At 43.7% G+C, this 20,166-nt stretch overlaps 1 protein-coding gene and 1 long non-coding RNA gene across 4 annotated transcripts in view; one reads left to right on the top strand and one right to left on the bottom strand.

Moving 5' to 3' along the window:
• FRMD4A (FERM domain containing 4A) overlaps positions 1-20,166 on the bottom strand; it is a 418,655-nt gene that overhangs the window by 301,255 nt on the left and 97,234 nt on the right. The gene's annotated exons all lie outside the window — the stretch shown is intronic.
• LOC310825250 lies at positions 1,055-9,068 on the top strand. The gene is made up of 3 exons (XR_014555195.1): positions 1,055-2,337; positions 3,025-5,914; positions 6,154-9,068. It is a non-coding gene; the product is annotated as an uncharacterized lncRNA (long non-coding RNA).

Raw genomic sequence — 20,166 nt, 5'->3', positions numbered from 1 at the left:
AATTGCTGCCATCCAGTCTATTATTCAGATTGATGGCAGCTCTCTTCAGCCCTCTCCCCGCCTTCTCTCCAAGACTCAAACTGAACCGGTGTGTGACATCCTCATTCATTTGGACATAATGGTCACATCTGGGAGAAACAGCCACAGCTGCTTTGTTGTTAAAAGATGGCCTTTTCCCTCCAGAATACCAACTGAAAAACATTTGAACTTGGGGATTTAGAATTAAAACTTGAACCATGATTGGAACTTGGAAGCCTACCATCTCACTAACTTCCCAGCCAGGATATTCAGGGGAACATTCCCCCTTCCAGAGTGAGGGGAGTCACATTGTGACAGTGGGCAGAAGATGTAGCTGCCTTATATAAAGATTCTAGATCTTTATATATGTGTATATATATATATATATATCCTATATAACTAGGATAGGATAATAAGTTCACATGCCCTGGATGCCCTGGATGTAATCAGGATAGGGTTGCAAAAACAAATACTATAGATGATGTACAGTGTGGAAATAAATCTGATAATTAAAAGCCAGAAAGTAGCTTGACCTAGAGATCTTGCCAGGGTTATCTGATTTGACTCCAAATCAGGCCCTCTTCACTTCTTTTACAATTCAAGTGTTATTTCTCTGAGATGTTCTTCTCTAACATGGAATCCTAAATAAAACTCTGAGCATGCACTGTCAGCATTTAGCAGACAAATATCCCCAAAGCAGGTGCCTTGTAGGTGCATGTGGACACATTCTTTAGTTGTAAACATTCAGACTTGATTATTTCTGTGGAATATATAACTGGGCTATCCAATTAAACAATCCTTTGTTGCGTGAGTATCTTTTCTAATCAGCTCAATCAAATCTCTTGATTGCTTCTTGAAAACTTTTTACAAGTTGTTTTCCTCCACCCAGTTCCAAAGCCTTATCTTGTTCCTGGATTTATTTATGGGGTTGTGTGCAAGGCAGACCAAGCTACAATTCCCAGAGGGCAAAATGATAAAGCACAGCATGCACACGCAAACAATACAAGCTGCAAGAGAATGTTCCAAAGACAGAGAAGCTTTTGAACATTTGCTGACAACAGTTGTAAATGCAAAGTCAATTCCCAATCTAGCCAAGGTTGAGTTCGCCAATTGCTTGCTTACTCAAAGTGATAGCGAGAGGAGCAAGCAGGCCGAGTGGCGGCACCACTGAGTACCCAGGCTATGGAAGAATATTGAATCATTGTCAAACCACCTAGAAACAGGGCCTTGACATTATCTAATAAAACATACACGTCAGAGGAAAACCGCTGAGTGTGAAGGAAGCTATACAAAGCAAGAACTGTCAAGGAGGATTGTATAAAAGAGCCCTCTGGAAATGTGTGCCAAATTGCTGCATGCATTGGCTCTTTTCCGAGCTAAGCTGGCTATATTCAAGTAGCACCACACAAAGGACCATGCCTTTTCCACACAGTTCGGTCCATAAATATGGTTCAGCATTGGCTGTTCTCCAAGCTAAGCTGGTCATTTTCAGGTACTCCGCACAAAGAAGTATGCCTTTTTGCACACATTGTAAACCACAAAATACGGGTCAGCAGCGTCTACTAAAACCACGATCTATGTACAGTAGCCTGAGCCTGCACTCAAATGACTTACTATGTACAGAGAGCCAATCTACACAGCAATACCAAGCAGTCTCTGCATATTGTGATGTTCATATGAATTAACCCTGAAGCTGAAATCAAGGAAGTTGGAGGGGGGAGTTGATTTGGGCTGGGATCAAGTCCCAGAATAATGATGCAGTTTTACATCAAAGGGAGCCGATCCACTTCTGGCATAGAGACTGGCTGTCCAGATGGACTGTGTGAGGTTTCTTCTACTGCTGCAACCTGTGCTCAAGAGCCAAATGGCTAAAAGCATGAAATTAGATTTTTAAGCCTTTATAACACCAAACAAATACACTTCCTTTCTAATTACAAATGAAATCCCTGTTGCCATTTCTCCATCCTGGCATGCTGATTTGCACGGTCATTCAAAGTTCAGCAGGTTGGTTATTACATGCTGATAAGCTACTTTCCATTCCCTCTCTTCATCTCTACTTCCCATGTGATCACTCTCTGCCATCTGGCCCTGTATATTCCTATGCCTGGGTACAGGCATTCACACACAGATCCTTCCACCTGCCAGTGCTGTCTCTCTCAGTATGTATGGTCAGATCTTCCTCATTCCAGATTCAGCTTTGTTCTCATTCTAGAAGTCCTTCTAGAATTTATGGAATCATAAATGCTTTGTGCACAGACCGACACTGTTGCATGCATGCAGCATACAGATGCCAGCTGTCCCAGTGATAATGTTGAAATGGTATAATCGAACAATATATTGCTTGTTTAGCCTGTTTCTGTTCCACAGCAGCATGGGAGTTGTTTGCCCATGGGGTAATTCCATGGGATTACAGAATGCATGTAAATCTTAAAAGCACATCGTCAGATCCTAGTGTGTGGATCTTTCCCACCTAATCATCCCTGTCCCAGGTAGCCAAAGACTGGGTGGGAGCAACCCATGCAACTGACCCCATGTATATGGTTCCAGTGTCCACATCCATAATGCAGCCTCATATGATGCTGCTCCCATGCTTCTGCGTGTGGCATCCTGCAAGTGTGGCTCAGGGGCAGCAGCTGCTGGAGTCTGTGTGCAGCTTCCCCATGTCACGAACCTTCTGGACATCTGGAACTTCCTGTGTAGAAAGGAGTATAAAAGGTTTTCTTTCCCAGCTAAGCCTTGCTTGCACAACAAGGTCTTCCTGATGTCTGGTAAGTTCCTGTATCCTTGGTTGTGCTTCAGTTCTGACCTGACTTCTAGCTTATTCTTCAACCTAGCCTCCAGGCAGGGGTGTAAACTTGAATAAAATATGGGAGGGGCAGGTAAGCCCTACCCCACACATAATCGGTCACATGATGCGATGCAGGCACAAAGGAGTTGGCTCCTATGGCTGCAGGATTTCTGTGGTGCTGACTTGTCCTTCGGTTCTGACTTCTGGTTTTTCCACAGCTTCTGTCTCTTGGCTCACCTCAGACTTCTGCTCATGGCCTAGTCCTGACAATTACAATTCTGTACCTATAGTGTAGCCTTGTTCCAAGATGAATAGAGCACATTTTGTTATTGAAAACCAAAGTGTCTTATATCCATGATATAAAATACGATGACAAAATGGGAGGTTGAAGTCACAATAGAGTTGGACAAAGAGAGCTGTCATTTTCATAACTACATGACAGATGGAGGCCACGCTGGGGACTCTTCGAAAGTTTAATCTATAGCAGCAACAAGCCCTAGAAGAGCACTATGAGATGCTGACAGTTTTGCCCACTGCCTAACAAGATAACAGATGACAATAAAAAGAAAGCAGTTGCCCACAGTAAGCCCTGAAAAGCTGGGAGATAGAACTTTTGGTTGGCTACCCAGAGACAGCAACAGCAAACATGGGACAGAAACCGGAATTGTTTCCTGCTCTTATTGGGTTTAGATCTACCATTACTGGTTTTCAATAATGTTGTTGTTGCTACTCCTATACTGATCTTTCCAGTAAATGGAATAACTGGGAATGGCACAGGTAGCATCTGGGGCCGACTACAAAGCAAGACGATCAGGGGAGAAAATTGACAGCTGGAATTACCCCAAGTTATACAGTCCTAAAGCCTCTGAGCATTGATTCTCACTTTACTGATTGTTTTAAATTGTTTTTAATGTTGCTTTAATGGTGTAACCCTCCCCCTGGGACCTTATGGCGAAGCGGCCATGCCCCTTGACACCTTGGCTCATTGAGGTTTGATCTATAGGTGACTGTGCAAAGTATTTGCAAGCATGTCAGAAGAATCAAGCATTGGCAGACAACAGCTATCCTCGTTAATAGAAGACAGACTTGCCCCCATTGTTCAGGGAAGGAAGAAGAGTTTGGAGGCATGCTAATGTCTTATTTTACACCTAATCTATTTGCTAACTTCCAACACATGCGCACCACTGTATTTGGCCATCAATAAGACCTGGAGAGAAAAGTGTTTTCTTCCAGGAGCACCACCCCCACTTATAAACAAACCAACAGCTGTTTGCCTCCATTTTGCATACAGAACTTCATTGGCACTCCTCTATTTTGCACCTGGCGCTCACTTGCCAAGTACACTGAGGGCTTACAATGCGTATTTGCATTGGCTCACGGCTCTTGTTGTTGGTCCCATCCAGCCTGTGGTTGTGTAGCACACCAACCGCCTTCCTCCACAGGCATAGCCTCAAACGTGATCACATTTTGTCACATGTAACTCTGCCCCTCCCTCAAAATATTATGCCCACATGGAGACACATGCTTGCATGTGCATCTGTGTGAACAGGGACATCTCTCTATCTCTTTCCTAGGTTTCTTAGTTTGACTTTAATACTTTCTAAAGCATGGAGGACAAAAGATTGGGAAAGTGCCAAATATCCTTTTATTGGATTTGGCAGGTATGTTTGCTCAGGAAAGAGAATGGAAGCAAATGGTTTACCTTTACATAGCTAAATAAGTCTTTTGGAAAGGCTACTCTTCTGGAGTCAGTAGGAATAGGAATAGTGATTAGTTCTGCCTCTAATGAATTCAGCCACGGCACTCAGGACTGATGGCTTAGTGATTTTTGAGCCCAGGGGTCAGCGTTCCTGTTCAACTCCAGGAGCCACAAGAGTGCGAGAGCTGAGAAGAAGTGACACGGAGCAGAGTGGGGTGCAGCTTTAAAACTAAGTGCATTAAATGCAGCAGCCACCAAGAAGAGCCTGAGAAGTGGTTGCCATCAGTGGTTGCCTGAGAAGTGGTTGCCTACAGGGAAGTGACATGAATGAAAAGCAGCACTTCTCAAAGCTAGCATCCAATAAGGATGCCTTTTTTTCTTAAGTCAATGAAGGTATCTACATTAAGTTATCTGCGTGAACAGGCCGCATTCTGAGGACAAGATGCTTCTAGATTTGCTAACAATGTGCTCAAGCAACTGGAACTGGAAAGTGCATTTTATGCTAGATGAAACGAAACACTCCTTTAGTATGTCCAAAATTTAAATCTAAATACATAAATAGAATATTTATTGCTGTGTATCTCAGGGCTTTCCTGCATGAGCAGTTTTTTACGCATGAAAGCAAGAGCAAAAGCCGGCAATAACAAAATCTGGATAGCAAGCATTCAAATACGATGACATCCGTAACATGACCACACACTCAAAAGATGTTATTGTTGTATCTCTTCCTTTAACTGACAGCATTTCAGAAGTATCCAAAGTGGCTGGAGGTTTTTCCACAAGAAAGAAGCAAGTTCAGAGGAACATTTCTAAAAAGCTCTAGGGCTCACATCAGGGCAGATTGTGCACCATTTAAAAATCCTTAGGAATGGATGTGATCAAACAGATAAACTGCTTTGAGGGTTTTTTCTCCCAACAATCATGGTATATAAATTATCTGAAATATACAAACAAAGCATGCTGTGTCAAATATCACCTGCTTCATGGAAGAGATGAAAAAGGGAGAGATACAACCGAAACAAATCTGTAAGAACAACCACAGCAAATTTATGCAGCACTTCTGAGAGATAGAGAGAAATCTCAGTCCTAAGTACTTCATAGAATTTGTTTTTAAACTCACAAGCTAACCCTAGAGAGAGGGATTCCAGAAGGGCAATGTGACACAAAAGAGACAGGGAGCAGGGCAGGAAACAATCTGGGTGCAATGCCAGGTCTAGGTTTCGAAGGGCTGTTGTGCAAGAGGCCCTCCGTGCGTGGGCCTAACTCCCTCAAGGAGTCTACCTCCTCACTAGCTTTTTCTCCTGCTTCTGCTTCACCACATCTCCCACTTGTTTACTACCATGAATTCTGGGGCTCTGTGATGGAAATGTTGCAGAGAACAGCAGTTTCATGTCAGGATTCTGGGACTGGTAGTTGCACTTGCCAGTGAAAAAGACTCTCCGCTGAGGCCTGAGGAGCCTCGTCCCCGCTGTGCTCCAAGGTAAGATTCTGGGCTCTTCGAACCAAGGAAGGTAGCCTTAGCAGCAGCTCACAGGATCAAGGTATACCTCAATTGTGCTTTCAAGCATTTAACTGGGGCCCAAGCTTCTGTAAGCATCCCTACTCAAATACTTGGATATCCCTAATGAGGATGCCTGCAGGCTGGGAGGCAGAAGTAGATTAGAGAGCATGTGAAGATGGCGAGGGGGGAATGAAGCAGAACTATTTGACTAGAATGAAGGATGCCTCTCAAGTGAAGGAAACATGAAGGAAGAAGCCACATACGGACAAGCCACCGTAGCTCAGAGGGAAAGCAGATGCTGTGCGTACCTAGCATCTCAGGTTCAGTTCCTGGCATTTTGGGCAACAGGGAAGAGAGCTGGGACAGAGCTCTGTCTCGGGGCAACAGCCAATCCGAGCAGACAAAACTGGCTCAGATTGACTAAATATATGACAGCTTTGGATGTAATGCTTTGCGACATGGAGTGAAAGAAGAGACAATGGTGGCTGAGAAAATCTTAGTCCCCAGAAACACTAAGAGCAGAACTTTAAAAGGAATGCAACACACTGCAAGCAAACAGGTCACTGCAGGTTCAGGCTCCTGTTAGCTTCACAAATTTCCTGTTTTCTGAAATTCCCCCTCAGCCTCACCTTTTCAGCCTCGCCACAAAAATCATGTTCCAAGCTTGGCTGAACAGTTCCATTTTACACTTGACGTTCCTCTTGGGTAGAGAAAGTATACACCATTAGAGAAATAAATCAGGTCATAAACCTAGAAATCAGGTCAGGCAAGTCTATTTTCAGTGCTTGACCAGCATCCAGGGTTCACTTCAACATGGCCCTGGCATAGACTCTGCTTCATCAGCTGAAATGACAAGTTCAGCTATGCTGTCTTTTGCTCATGGAACGAAAACCACATCAAAAGGCCGTCAAAGAAAGTAAAAGGCCATCCTTTGAAAGTAAAGCTCCCAACCATTTTTCCATGTCACTTAAAAGTGCCCTTTATGTTGTTTGCCTTTTTATGGTTAAGGGAAAGTATCAATGGGATGTGAAGTGTATATGGAGATAATATGCCACCATACCCCACCTTTTTGGGAAAGGAAACCCTGTCTAAACAATTACTATATTTTAAAGGCTGTAATCCTATGCACACTGTGCTTCCAGATGGCCTGCTTATTGAGCATTCATCCAGATTGGGTTTTTTTTGGGGGGTGGGGGTTATATGGTGCTGCCACACTTCCAAGTGCATTCTTACCTCGGTTTCCTTACCACAAAAAAGTACCTGTGCCTGCACTGCCTGATGTGGGGTTGGGGTGTAGTTTGACCCCATCCTCTGATTTCACAAGTCAAGGAGCTCCCACAAGTGAGTCAGAAAACTCATTCATGGGTCCTGTACTGCAGATGGGCCTGGCAGCACTTTGGAAATGCTGGGGTCCGAGGAGGAGTCATTCTGGCTCCAGCCTGGGCCAGGCACAACATAAGCCAGCCTGCCTGGCAGAATACCAGCAGGAATCATTTCCCCCGTCCTTCCTCATTCCTTTCCCCTCTCCAGCGGCTACTTCTGCAGCAGCACCTGAACCACTTGTGCATCCTGAGAGGCCTAACCCCTCAGGTTTATGCCTGAGCATAGAGAAGGGGTCACTTCCTCTGAGCTCATCAAGCTTCCTGCCCCATAGGGATCTACTGTATCACCCCATAGTCATTGCATGCAGTGCTATTTCCATTCTGCTGCAGTTTGGGCTCTAACAAAAACTACATGAATCGTCTTGCTGTCCACATTCCACTTTGGTGGAATTTCAAATAATTAATTATGTCATTTCACACCATTCATTTGACTGCAAAGGCTATTCATTTCCATGCAACGCAAATGAAATGCAAATGGGGAAAAGTCATCACTACATATCATCCGCAAACTGAGAACAAACAACAGCAAACACCGATTGCATTTGCTAGATTTACTTTTGTTTCGCACATGGGGCAAATAAGCAAACATTGGCAATTTCTACTCTCATTTCTGCTTCCATCATAATTCTCTGACATTTCTACTGCCCCGCTCCTCTGAGTCCCATTTTGAAGCTAGCTAAAATTAGAGTGGGGGAATCAGTGAAAAACTTGACAACAAAGAAGTATGGAGCACATTCAAAGCCTCTATTGATCAGCATCCTGAAATGGAATGTATATCCTGAAAGTCAATCAGCCGCCCCAGTTCCAAGGGTCCTGTGTCTTGGACTGTGGATCTGTAGATGGGAGAGAAGCACATGTATTGCCCCTTAGGCTTGGCAGTGTATCCGGAATGTTTCACTATTGTATTTTTGGCAGTGGTGGCATATCTTGCATTCCAGCTGTGTAGAGGGGATAACCAACATGGTGTCCTGCAGATAACAATGGACTCCAGCTCTTATCAGCCCCACCAGTCATTGTGGCCAATGGTCAGGAATGATGCAAGGGTCATCCAGCAACATATGGAAGGCACCACCTTGTCTGAAACTGTGTGTCTCATCAGCCAGCAGATCTTCAGTATAGGATGGGGCAATGACAATAGCTGTGCAACATTACAGCACACAGCAAGTACAAAGAGATGTACAAAAACAAGAAGAATGTTCATGTTGCTATTTTTTTTTTTAAGACCTGGAGGTGGGGATAATTTTGATATTTTTGTTCCAGACTTCTATGCATAATTCAAAAGCTTCTGTATAAGAGCTGGGGAGCTGTATTTATTGTTAAACTGTTATTTTGGGTTCCTGGTTGACAATTTTAGATTTTGAAGCTACCCAGTCATGAAATAGCACAACACAGGCATCGACCGATCACAGAGGTGTCTGATAACGCTGTTGGTTTGAACTTGCCAGACTCCAGTGCAGATGTGAAAAGGAAGCTGAAGGCAGTGAAATCAAATAATCCTCCTGCATGGTGACTTGCAGAAAAGCAAGTTTTGCCTATTGCCTGCCCTGCGTCCAGAGAACCCTCCTTCTCCAACAGCCTATGTTGTCACAATGCTTTAAATGAACAAGGGTATATGCATACATTGCTATGTTTGGCTAACATCCCACAAGCATTGCCACTCCTGCCCCTCCTGTTTCATTTCCAGCTGCTCACCCCCACTTCTCTCATCAAAAAAGCTGCCCCTATCAGTCCTCTTGGGTGTATGTGTGAGAGATCCAGCCAATTGGCCATGAGTCCCCACAACCTGGCTGGCTTTTTCAAGGGCAACAGAAGTGGCTTGTTGGACCAAACTAAAGGTCCATGGTCTCCACACTTGGCCATAACAGTTGCTCAGAACCACAAATGGGGAGAGTGCTATTGGCCTTGCCATGTCCTACTTCTCAGATTCCCACGGGCATCTGGTTGGCCACTCTGATAACCTAAGGCTGGACTAGATGGGTCTTTGCCTCATCCAGCATGGCTCTCCTTTAGTTTTTATGCTGTAATTTTCCTTCAAACACACACAGCCTTCCTAGACTGAAGCCCAGATTCTGATTCACCTTTCAGATTTTGAGATAGGAAGTTGGCCTTTGTGTTAAATGCACCCACAAGACTTGCTTCATCACTAAAACATGTGTAGAAATGTACCCTATGATTACATTACAGTGATAGCCACAAATGGAAATAGGCGCAGCCTAATATTTAGAGGACTTGCAAATTGTCACGCTTTTGTGGGCAGGTGTTCTGCAGACTCTTTTCCTGTTCAGTCTTTAGTCTTGAGCAGGGTTCAGAATACTAATGTGTCCGAGATACCTTTCTGGCTAGCCCGCCTGCCATTTCAAAATGCAAAGGTTTTTGACATGCCAGGAGAAATATGTTTCTCTGTAAACAGAGGATGTCGCTTTCTCAGAGCCCAGGAATGCTCGTCATCATTCATCAGCTCCTTCCCGTTCCCAGAAGGCCTCTGCTCACAGGTGTGGTTGGCAGAAGGTCACAGCACTGCTCCAGATGCTGCCAGTTGAAAGCCAGCAAGAGATATTCCCTCACTGCATGTGCTGGAAGCTTGTGATCAGTTTAAAGCCAGCCTAGCCAGTCAGTCCTCTACCTTACATTTAGAAGCAGAATCAAATTGGCAGCCAAATTTTAATGGGGTACAAGATGCCAGAAGCCAATTGGTTTTAACTCTGAACTGAATGTTGTAATCAAGTCTTTGCAGGTGGCTGAAATGGAGAAGGTGGTTTTACTCTCATTTCTCAAGATGAAAGATATAGCCATTTATGACGGTGGGAATAATGGCTCAGATGAAGAATAACAGGGGACTAATCTTAAGGCAAGTATTTTTAGCATCACCACTTCCTAAGGAGGCCAAAAGTGATACAGGCAGTCGTACTATCCACTACTAGCCAACAGTAGTATGGCTGAATGTTTTCACAGAATTAGTGTAAAACCATTGGGACATTTGAAATCGGCCACCTTAGATAGGAATCAAGCAGTGTCAAACATGGAAGTCGATTGATGCTGTACTGCAGGTCACCACATATACCAGTCACTTCAGTGCTACTTTCCAGCGGACAAAGTGCTTTCCAGGTCTATATTTTTTCTCTTACAATAATTAATTTTAATCACCATCAAACAAGTTCAGAAATTCAGCAGGCCATGAAGAAATTGGTCGTGCGGCTGTGGTTGGCCCCAGCATATCAGGAGCTACATGCTGATGTCCACAAGGTATAAACAGCAACACCTTTGGGGAGAGCTGTAGCTCGGTGGTTTAGTACAGTGGTACCTCAGGTTACATACGCTTCAAGTTACAGACTCTGCTAACCCAGAAATAGTACCTCGAGTTAAGAACTTTGTTTCAGGATGAGAACAGAAATTGTGCTCTGGCGGCGCAGCAGCAGCAGGAGGCCCCATTAGCTAAAGTGGTGCTTCGGGTTAAGAACAGTTTCAGGTTAAGTACGGACCTCCGGAACGAATTAAGTACTTAACCTGAGGTAGCACTGTACATGCTTTGAATGTGGAAGGTTGCCGGATCAATCCTCAGCATCTCTCGGTCAGGCTGCCAGGCCGTGTGAACCAGAGGTGGGCAAACCGTGACCCTTGTCCTAATTTTATTCAGCCCCTGGTCAATTTCCAGAAGCCCCCAGCAAAGGAGCAGCTGAGACTTCTGGCAGCCTACTGACAGGGAGGGAGAAGTGGGTGGCCAAAGGAGTGAAATAAAAGGGGTGGCAGAAAGACAGAAAGCACTGACTTCAGCCCCCCAGCTGTAATATGGCCCCTGACAGATTACCCATGAGGGAATGTGGCCCTTGACACACACAAAAAGGATGCCCACCACTTGACCAGAAATTTTTAGCCAGGTGGCTGGGGTCTCATCCCCACTTTCCTTTTGCCCCCTGCTTCCTAGGCACAGACCCACGCTTTAAAACGCCGTGTGTGGATGTTGCTTGTTTCTTTTGCCCGGGTGCTTTCCCCATGAAAACCTGCTCTTTAATGCTGAATTGGAGGGAATAGTAAAGAGCGGCTTTTTGTGGAGAAATTGCTGGAGCAAAACAAAGAAAAGTGGCACAAAAGGAAGTCTGGATGAGCCCCAACCCGTGATAAGGCAGCTTTAAGGCATCTGCTGTGTCTTCTCCTGGAGGGGGCTGGTGCTGACGTGGTAGTTTTCTATATGGCAGAGCCTTACAATGGAAGGCTTACATACACGGTGGGAAGCTGAATGGAGACCCACCATAGAGCGCTGGGGGGGGGGCAGCTGTGCAGCTGTGGCAGCGTATAAACAGGACCATTCATATACCGCCACCCTAAAGAGGTGAAGCACACAAGCACCACGGTGTCTGTGTGTATTCTCGGGATCACTTGTCATGGAGAGTAGTTGCTAATTGTAAGACGTGCCTCCCTTGGGGGTCACTTTGTTCTTGCAATAAGAAATTTGTTGCCATGTGTCCATTTTAAGCTGACCCTTAGGACTGCAATGTTCTTCTAGTGGTAACGATTGTGTACATTTCAGGAGAAGCAGCTTTTTCAGCCTCGCATAACAAGTCCACTTAGCTTAAATGGCCAGATGACATTGCCACCTGGCCATGGGTCTGGTCAGAGATTCAGCAGTTGGCTATGGCAGGCAGGCCTGGGTCTAGGAATTCCCCAGGGGGTGGGCCCAACAAGCCCGTGGGGAATAAACTGAGGCGAGCCCAGCACTCCTCCTCAGATTTTTTTCTGTTGGATCTCCCTCCCTCCCTCCCCCTTTTCATATGCTTTTCTTTCATGCTAAGACCTTGCTATGGACATTGTTTGCTGCCATATTCAGAGCCAGGCAAGTATTTTTCCACTTGGCAAATTGGCACCAGCCATTTGGTTTTCACCTGCCTCATAGCTATTGTCACAACTTTGTGAGGTCAAGCATTAGGTAAGCCTTAGTCTTGGCTGGAGGGGAGGTTGTAGCCTCCACCTGCCCCTCCTTGGTTATGGGTATCCCATTAAAGGGATCCGTGAGGAGTGGCTTCTGTGCAATGCCCAAACAAGGGCTAGGGCCATAGAACTCCTCCAGTGTGGACCCTCGTGGGGTACTCCATTTGATGTAAGTCATAGGGGCCCCCATGTTGTAGCGTACCCTTAGATATACTCCCTGCAGATGGGCTGGAGTTAATTAAATGTCTTCACCCAATGCCCATGCCAAACTGTTTACATCTGTATTCAATAAAGTTGTGGCCTATTTGAACCCAGAACCTATATTCTGCTATCTCGCATGGTTATTTTCATCACATAGGGAGCAACTGGGTCACAGGGCCTTGGCACGCAAAAACCTCTGTTTTACACAACCATTAAGATCACAGCAGCAGCTGTGCCATCACTTGCACTAGATAATTGTTCCCTGATGTTGCTTGACTACAACTTCTATCACCCTCTGCCCTGAGCACTGGCCATGATGGGAGCTGGAGTCTAGCAACATTTGGAAGGTCAGTGGCAGAGGCACCGTCTTCTCAAGTTGACTGAGGGGGCCCAATGTGATGGCTTGGTGTCATGCGTGTGGTGTCACAAGGAGCCAGGGGGCAGAACTGAATGCCCTCTGAACATTGAGATGGCCCAGTCTCCTTTTAAAAAAGGGGGGAACAAAACTGCCTTGGCCCCCAGGAATTGGTGCATATGGTGATCCATCCTGCCATTTAGAATTCAGCAGATAAAATTCTAGAAATACAATGTCACAGGCAGAAAAAAGGTGAAAATGCTTAAGAGTAAGGTGGAAGTATAACAGTACAAAATATCTGTGCTGTCTTCTGTTTTCAGACAGAAAAGCACACACATCCAGCTGTTCCAAGCAGAGTCAACAATTGCTGTGCTCGTGTTTGCTACATATTTCAAGCAATGATTTTCACAGCATCTCAGCTGCAAAACACTTCTATTTACAGTTTTGGAGTGCTGCAAGCATGCATGATACACTCAGCTATGTCCTGATATCCATAACTAAGGGTCTGATATCTCTAATTAACAGATCAGAGGGGTATAAAGGCTCTCACTCAGAGCAGTAATACAAAGCTCCCCTTTTCTACAGATTATGCAGCTGGGGGTGAGGCGTTCTTTGCTTTTTCTGAAGGATATAGTGGCAGCCATTTATCTGTGCTCCTTTCCTTCTGAGATACTGTGTCTTGCTTTGTTCTGGTTTACTAAATGCTCAGCCTCAAGCAATTTTTTTTTAAAAAAAGAAATAAGCAAGTTTTCAATTTCCAACACACTATACTGCTAGAAAGCATTCTTATTAGCATAAAAATCTGGTTTTCTTTCAGAAATCCTTCCTCTGAGCATCTCTCGAGTTATCTTTACCACTGGAACCCTTGCTAGACACAATAGACCTAATTAAAACAAAGTACAGTAGCCTAACTCTTTGTTTCTACTGATAATCCCATATCCATACAATGCTTCAGTTTATTGGTGATGCTCAGCCAAATGAAAAGAAAAATATTCATATGGAAGCGTGGAGTTGTCCAACATACTTGCTTCTTTCCTTGAAAGCTTCCAATCAGCAGATGCAGTTCATTTCCCTGTGTGCCACTGAACAGTAAACTCTTCAGGCAGAGAACTCCACTGAAGCTTTGTGGAAAGCAGCAAGCCAAAGAGCAAGGCTGTGCGCAGGCAGGAATTTGAGGAAACAGCACAACCTAGTGTTCCTTTTGCTGCGGTCTGGCACAAAAGCGAAAGCAAAGCAAAGATGCAAACTAATGCTCAAACTACCATTCAACACCCCGAGATCCTTTCACAGGAAAGTGTGGGGTATAATTCTAACAACAACAACAACAACAACAACAACTGGTTGGACTAGATGACCCTTGGGGTCTCTTCCAACTCTATGATTCTAGGAACAGTTCACAATGGCTACATGTCAAATAAGATGTTAAAGTGCTTATGCGCTCTACCAATAATAAGTGCCTGAACCAAAGCAAAACAAGGTTTCAAGCCTTTTTAAAACAACAGCAACGACCACACGCTCTCTCTCTCTCTCTCTCTCTCTTGCTTGCTTCTCTTCCATGAGCCCCATGACACCAGACGACCAGGCATAAGCCTGCTCACCACCAGAAGTGGTAGTGAGCTATGGAGCACAAGGGGGAGCTGCCCAGGAGCTGAGGCTTCAGCCGCCCTGCTGTTTTACTTAACCTTGAAAACTTTCCCATCCAAAAGGGGCGCCTCAATGGCTGAGCTTTGGGGAAAGTTTTCAGAGTTAAAGTAGAGCAGTAACAGCAAGTGGTTGTAGCTTTCGTGCCAGCAAGAACCCTGGCCTGGCTGAGCCAAAACTGCCTAGCCACCTAAGCAGCTAGATCTGGAAGTGCAGTGAGTGGAGCATACTCTGCAACAGGATCCCCAAGAGAGGAGCTTCAGTCTCCATCAGTCACAACTGCAGTACCTGGAGACAGGCAGTCCGGTCCTGCATCCACCTCAGTGACCAGAGGAGAAATGACTGCTGGGAGGAACCGAGAGAGAATAAATGCCATTTATTCCTCCATCAGTGAAACCGGACGCCTTTATCTGCCCCAGATGCAACAAAACATGTCTCTCCTGTATCGGTCTCTATAGCCAAAGCAGGTGCTGTAACTCTCCTAAGGTGTGTCTTCACCCCCAAAGGCACACTCCTCCACTGTCTCCTGAAACAGACAGATGCCAACAACAGAGTTCTCTTTAAGAGTTGGCAGTTGTTATGAAGTAGGTGTCATATACCAAGAATGAAGAAAGAGACACAAAATAGTAAACCCCAACCCCATTAGTAGTGCCCTGCAGCCAGGAATTTAGCTAGATCTACATTGTGAAAGTACCTTACTGAGAAAATGATTTTTATGTGTGATGTGTTTGTATAAATCCAGCATTCCTCTACACTAGTTCTTCCTGTTATACAAAAGCATAATTTTTTAAAAATGAACTCATTGGGTGTTTTAGATTCCAGTATTAAGCACATGATGTTTCTTTGCCTGTCCAGTTCTTTTTATTGCAAGAGTGCCATGAGCAATCCAGAGGTGTGGCCTTAATTAATGTGTCACAGCAACATACATTGCCGATCTGATCAAATATTTTAAAAACATTCCTAACTAAAAGCATGTGTATAAAACTCCCACAGATTTTGGAAGGGAAAAAGGTGTTCCAAAAGCTGCTCATAGCATCAAGACCGCAGGAAGGGGAAGATAAATCCTATTGTTACACTCATCCTCCTTCTTTGAACAGTGAGGCATACCAGGGGTGCAGCACTTACCCAGGTTTGATTTCCTTTCTGAGAAGGTTCTTGGAGGTTTGTGGTGCTTTGAGTTCAGATACAAGCTGAACAGAGGTGGAAGCAGAGCTTCAGCACTCCCAACAGCCAGCCAATGTCCTTGGCTCTTACACCAGATCTCTAGAGACAGCCAGGCTGCCTCTTGAAATACTGTCAGCTTATAGAGCCCCTAAGCTCCTTCTCTCTTCCTCTGCTTCTTAGTCCCACTCAAAAGATTGCCTTCACAAACACCTGGATAATCATGATTTGTTAGCTTGCAAGGTGGAAATAGGGAAATTTGCTTTTGCTCCTTTCAGAAGGCTTAAGGAAGAGCTCTAACAATGAGTTACCATGGAAACATCATCCGAACATTCCAGACTATTAGCATTTCTTTATCAAGATCCAGTCTCTGGGTAGAGATTGTCTCAGGGCAACCTCAGGATAGCTGTGTTAACTCACATCTAACAATAATATTTTCTCATATTAGCACTTTCCTATTGCAAATGTTGAAGAGATGACAAACATATACCGGTACTCTGGGGACTTGGGTTCTCAAGATATGGGGGTGCAATTTCAGGGGATGGAATTGACACCTTTGTGGGATAAATTCAGCTTCATATAACCAACATGCTCTAATTAATCCACGAAGGGGTTAAGACCATAGAGTAAGTTGTCCTGACAGGCTTAGCTGAGTCACACCTGCTCACCTTGAGAGAAAGAACCACCAAACTCTGTTCTTTCACTTCCACCATGTAACCCCTACCATAGAATTATAGACTCATACAACTGTAGACTTGGAAGAGACCCTGAGCGTCATATAACCCAACCCCCTGCAATGCAGGAATCTCAGATAAATTGCACATGACAAAGCTGGGTGTTCCAAGCTCAGACCATTTGTCTTAAGCAAGTCATGTTTGTGTTTCTGTACAAAAAAATTAGAAACATTTACCATTTTGGAACTTAAGTTGTATTCCTGTCTTTTCTTGCTGCTGTATGGAAAAGCACATGAATCTGACCTTTAAAGAGTTTGTAAGAAAACCATTTTTTAACTTACCAAATGTGTGGCTTCTTTCTATGGTAAGGGAAGTGGGGAACTTTGGAAACAACCTAGAACGGGTTATTTAAAGGTCAAACAGCCTATATTTCTACGCTTTCTTTACTGCATGTTTTGCGATTTATAATCTCTGCTGGGGCTCTCTCACCAAAGATTACTTGCCGCAAACCTGAATCTAGGCATCTAGGGAACTCTATCTTTTTATTATACCTGATTTTCTTCTTTCCCAAACACTCATTCCAGGATTTCTGCAAGCAGTCATTGGACAGCTTGGTAGAGTCCATTAGCTTTATCTTCCTTCTGAGTATAACAATAAAACAATGAACAGGGTGGTGATACAATGACTACTGCAATCGACACAAGAACGTACCACAAAGGCAACTATCTGTAAACAAACAATAAACATCCATAAAAATGGTGAAAGTAATTTCTTTCCAAAATAGATTTTATCTTGAACAATTGCAAACGCAGTAACAAAGAGTCCACTTGTGATATACCAGTGGTTCAGAGCTTGGACGCCATTCCAGTAATTTCGTTGCTAAAGAGGTTAGTCATCGAGCTTTGTAGTAAATAATACACAGGAGGAGACAGTATGTAAACTGTATATGTATCTGTCCCCATCTGCGTGTTTCCATCAGGAGGAGCATAGAAAGAAGACAATGTCCTTCAGTTTGTTAAACCTCCTTCTGGCAGCCCTGCAAAGCCTGCCCATCTCAAGAGAGAAACATTCACCTCTCCACCCACCAAGGCTGGACCGACACTCATCTTTTTAACGTTATTAGAACAATATTAGATATATTGTTCTAAAACGTCACAGGGCATACTGGTTTTGGCATTACCTTGTTTTGTCCATCGAAACACAATTCCCCTACTGCTGGTTCCTGGTTGCTCTGCAGTGTCCTCTGGTGTCACATTTTAATAACACATTATGAACGTTAAAAGCAGAACATAATGTGTCCATCAACATTATAACAATCATTCCTTAACCCTTCCTTAACATTATAAACCATAAGTGCAGATCCACCCCAGGTCTCCAGACAAGTGAGCTATGCAAATGAATCCCTTGTAAACATACAGACAGGGCAGGTGCATCTGTCAGTTTCAGATTTTCATTTTTCCAGTAATCAGTTCTTCACATTTCTGCATCAGTTTTCAATGATTAAAGTCCTCATGTGGATTTCATCAGCATTTTTGTGGAAATTACCCATTTGTGTATGCAATCTTGCCTGATACACACATTTTTGCTAGCAATTTCCCCTTAATATAATGAATTTCATGGTGTTTTTTTTCACTTTCTCATAATATACAGGTAACTTGAATCTTATGCAGGAGTTACACTCTTGTGTGTATAAGCAAAAACATATAAAGCCAGACATCCCCAGAACTGGGCCCCCTTGCCAGAGCCCTTGAACCTCCTTCTCAAAGCCAAGTAAGCCTGCAATGGCAGCTTTGCACAAGTGGGGATGGATACCTGAATGGAGAACGGTCTCCATTTATTTATTTATTCCCCACCCACCCATGCAAAGCTGCAATCACATAAATTAAATAAGTATAAAATGTGAGTTATCTATGTACACATTTTGGGGCACATTATTTGGTTGGAGAATTTTATTGCAATATTCAGAGAAGGGTGAATTTTGAAGGATGGCTGTGCTCAGCCTTGCATATTGTTTGGGGAAATGTGAATTAGATTAAATGCAAACTGAATCAAAGTTTCCCCCAATCCTTACGTGTAGATCGGGCATACGTCTTAATGCACAAATGAGCTATGCACAGGAGGTGTGTAATGCCTCAAGTAACAACCTACGAATGATGTAGCTAAACACAACATGCATTCTCTCTCCACAGCACTGCTTGCCCCTTTGGTCCTGTATAAAATCTCAGCCCATATACTTGGGTTGTTTTTAGAACAGTGGCTTAAATCTGCTTTTGGTTTTTTTTAATGACTTTGCCTTCCTTCATTCCAAACAACAACTTTCTGGGAGAGTCTTTGAAGCATAGAATCATAGAATCATAGAGTTGAAAGAGACCTCTGGAGGGGAAGAAGGCGCCAGAATCGTGGAAAGAAGCCTTTATCACATTGATACCAAAATTGGAAACTGAAAAGACTCAACTTAAGAACTACCGCCCCATCTCTCTTCTAAATGTGGTTTACAAAATATTTGCAGACATTTTAGCAAGTAGATTTAAAAAAGTTTTGAATCAGGTAATTCATAAAGATCAGGCAGGCTTTCTCCCAGGCAGACATTTGTTTGCTAATACAAGGAACATAATTGATATTTTGGAACTTTTGCAAACAAATATCAATACAAAAGCAGTCTTAATTTTTATAGATGCGGAGAAGGCCTTTGATAATATTTCATGGAAATTTATGAAGGGAAATTTGGAAGGGATGGGGGTGGGACGGAGTTTTGGGAATGGGATTGACGCAATTTATTCAGAACAAAAGGCTAAACTGATAGTCAACAATGTGATTACAGAAGAGTTCAAAATTGAAAAAGGAACACGACAAGGCTGTCCGATTTCCCCACTGTTATTCATTTCTGTCCTGGAGGTGCTCTTGAACATGATCAGAGGGGACCGGCTGGTGGAAGGTATTCAGGTCGGAGCGAAGCAATATAAACTTAAAGCGTTTGCAGATGACCTAGTTTTGACCCTACAGGAGCCAGAATCTAGTACGAAAAAAGTATTACAACTGATTCAAGAGTTTGGGCGGGTAGCGGGATTCAAGTTATACAAGCAGAAAACCAAGGTATTGGGGAAAAATTTGACAGTTACAGAGTCAGAACGGTTTCAGAAAGAGACAGAGTTGAATGTGGTTAAAAAAGTAAAATACCTAGGGGTAAATATAACAGCAAAAAATCTGAGTCTATTCAAAGATAATTATGAGAAATGTTGGGCAGAAATTAAGAGAGACTTAGAAAGTTGGACAAGATTGAAACTTTCCTTGTTAGGCCGAATCGCTGCTGTAAAGATGAATGTATTGCCGAAAATGCTTTTTTTATTTCAAACATTACAGATTGTGGACAAAACAGAGTGTTTCCGGAAGTGGCAGAGAGATATTTCCAAATTTGTCTGGCAGGGCAAAAAGCCCAGAATTAAGTTTAAGATATTAACTGACGCGAAAGAAAGAGGGGGCTTTGCCCTGCCAGACTTAAGGCTGTATTATGAATCAGCAGCTTTCTGCTGGTTGAAAGATTGGCTGCTTCTCGAGGACACTGATGTATTAGATTTGGAAGGCTTTGACAATGCGTTTGGCTGGCATGCATATTTATGGTATGACAAGGTCAAGATTAATAAGAATTTCAAGAACCATATTGTCAGAAAAGCAGTGTTTAATGTCTGGACAAAATACAAAGACTTATTGGAAAATAAAACTCCAAGGTGGCTTTCACCATTGGAAGCTAAGGCCCGGAAAAGACCCAATATGGAGGCCAAATGGCCGAAGTATTGGGAAATTTTAGAAAAAGATGGAGATAACT

Source organism: Podarcis gaigeae (assembly GCF_964106915.1).
Source record: "Podarcis gaigeae genome assembly, chromosome: 10".
In the NCBI taxonomy this organism is placed as follows: Eukaryota; Metazoa; Chordata; class Lepidosauria; order Squamata; family Lacertidae; genus Podarcis; species Podarcis gaigeae.
This window is presented reverse-complemented; position numbering and strand designations above follow the sequence as displayed.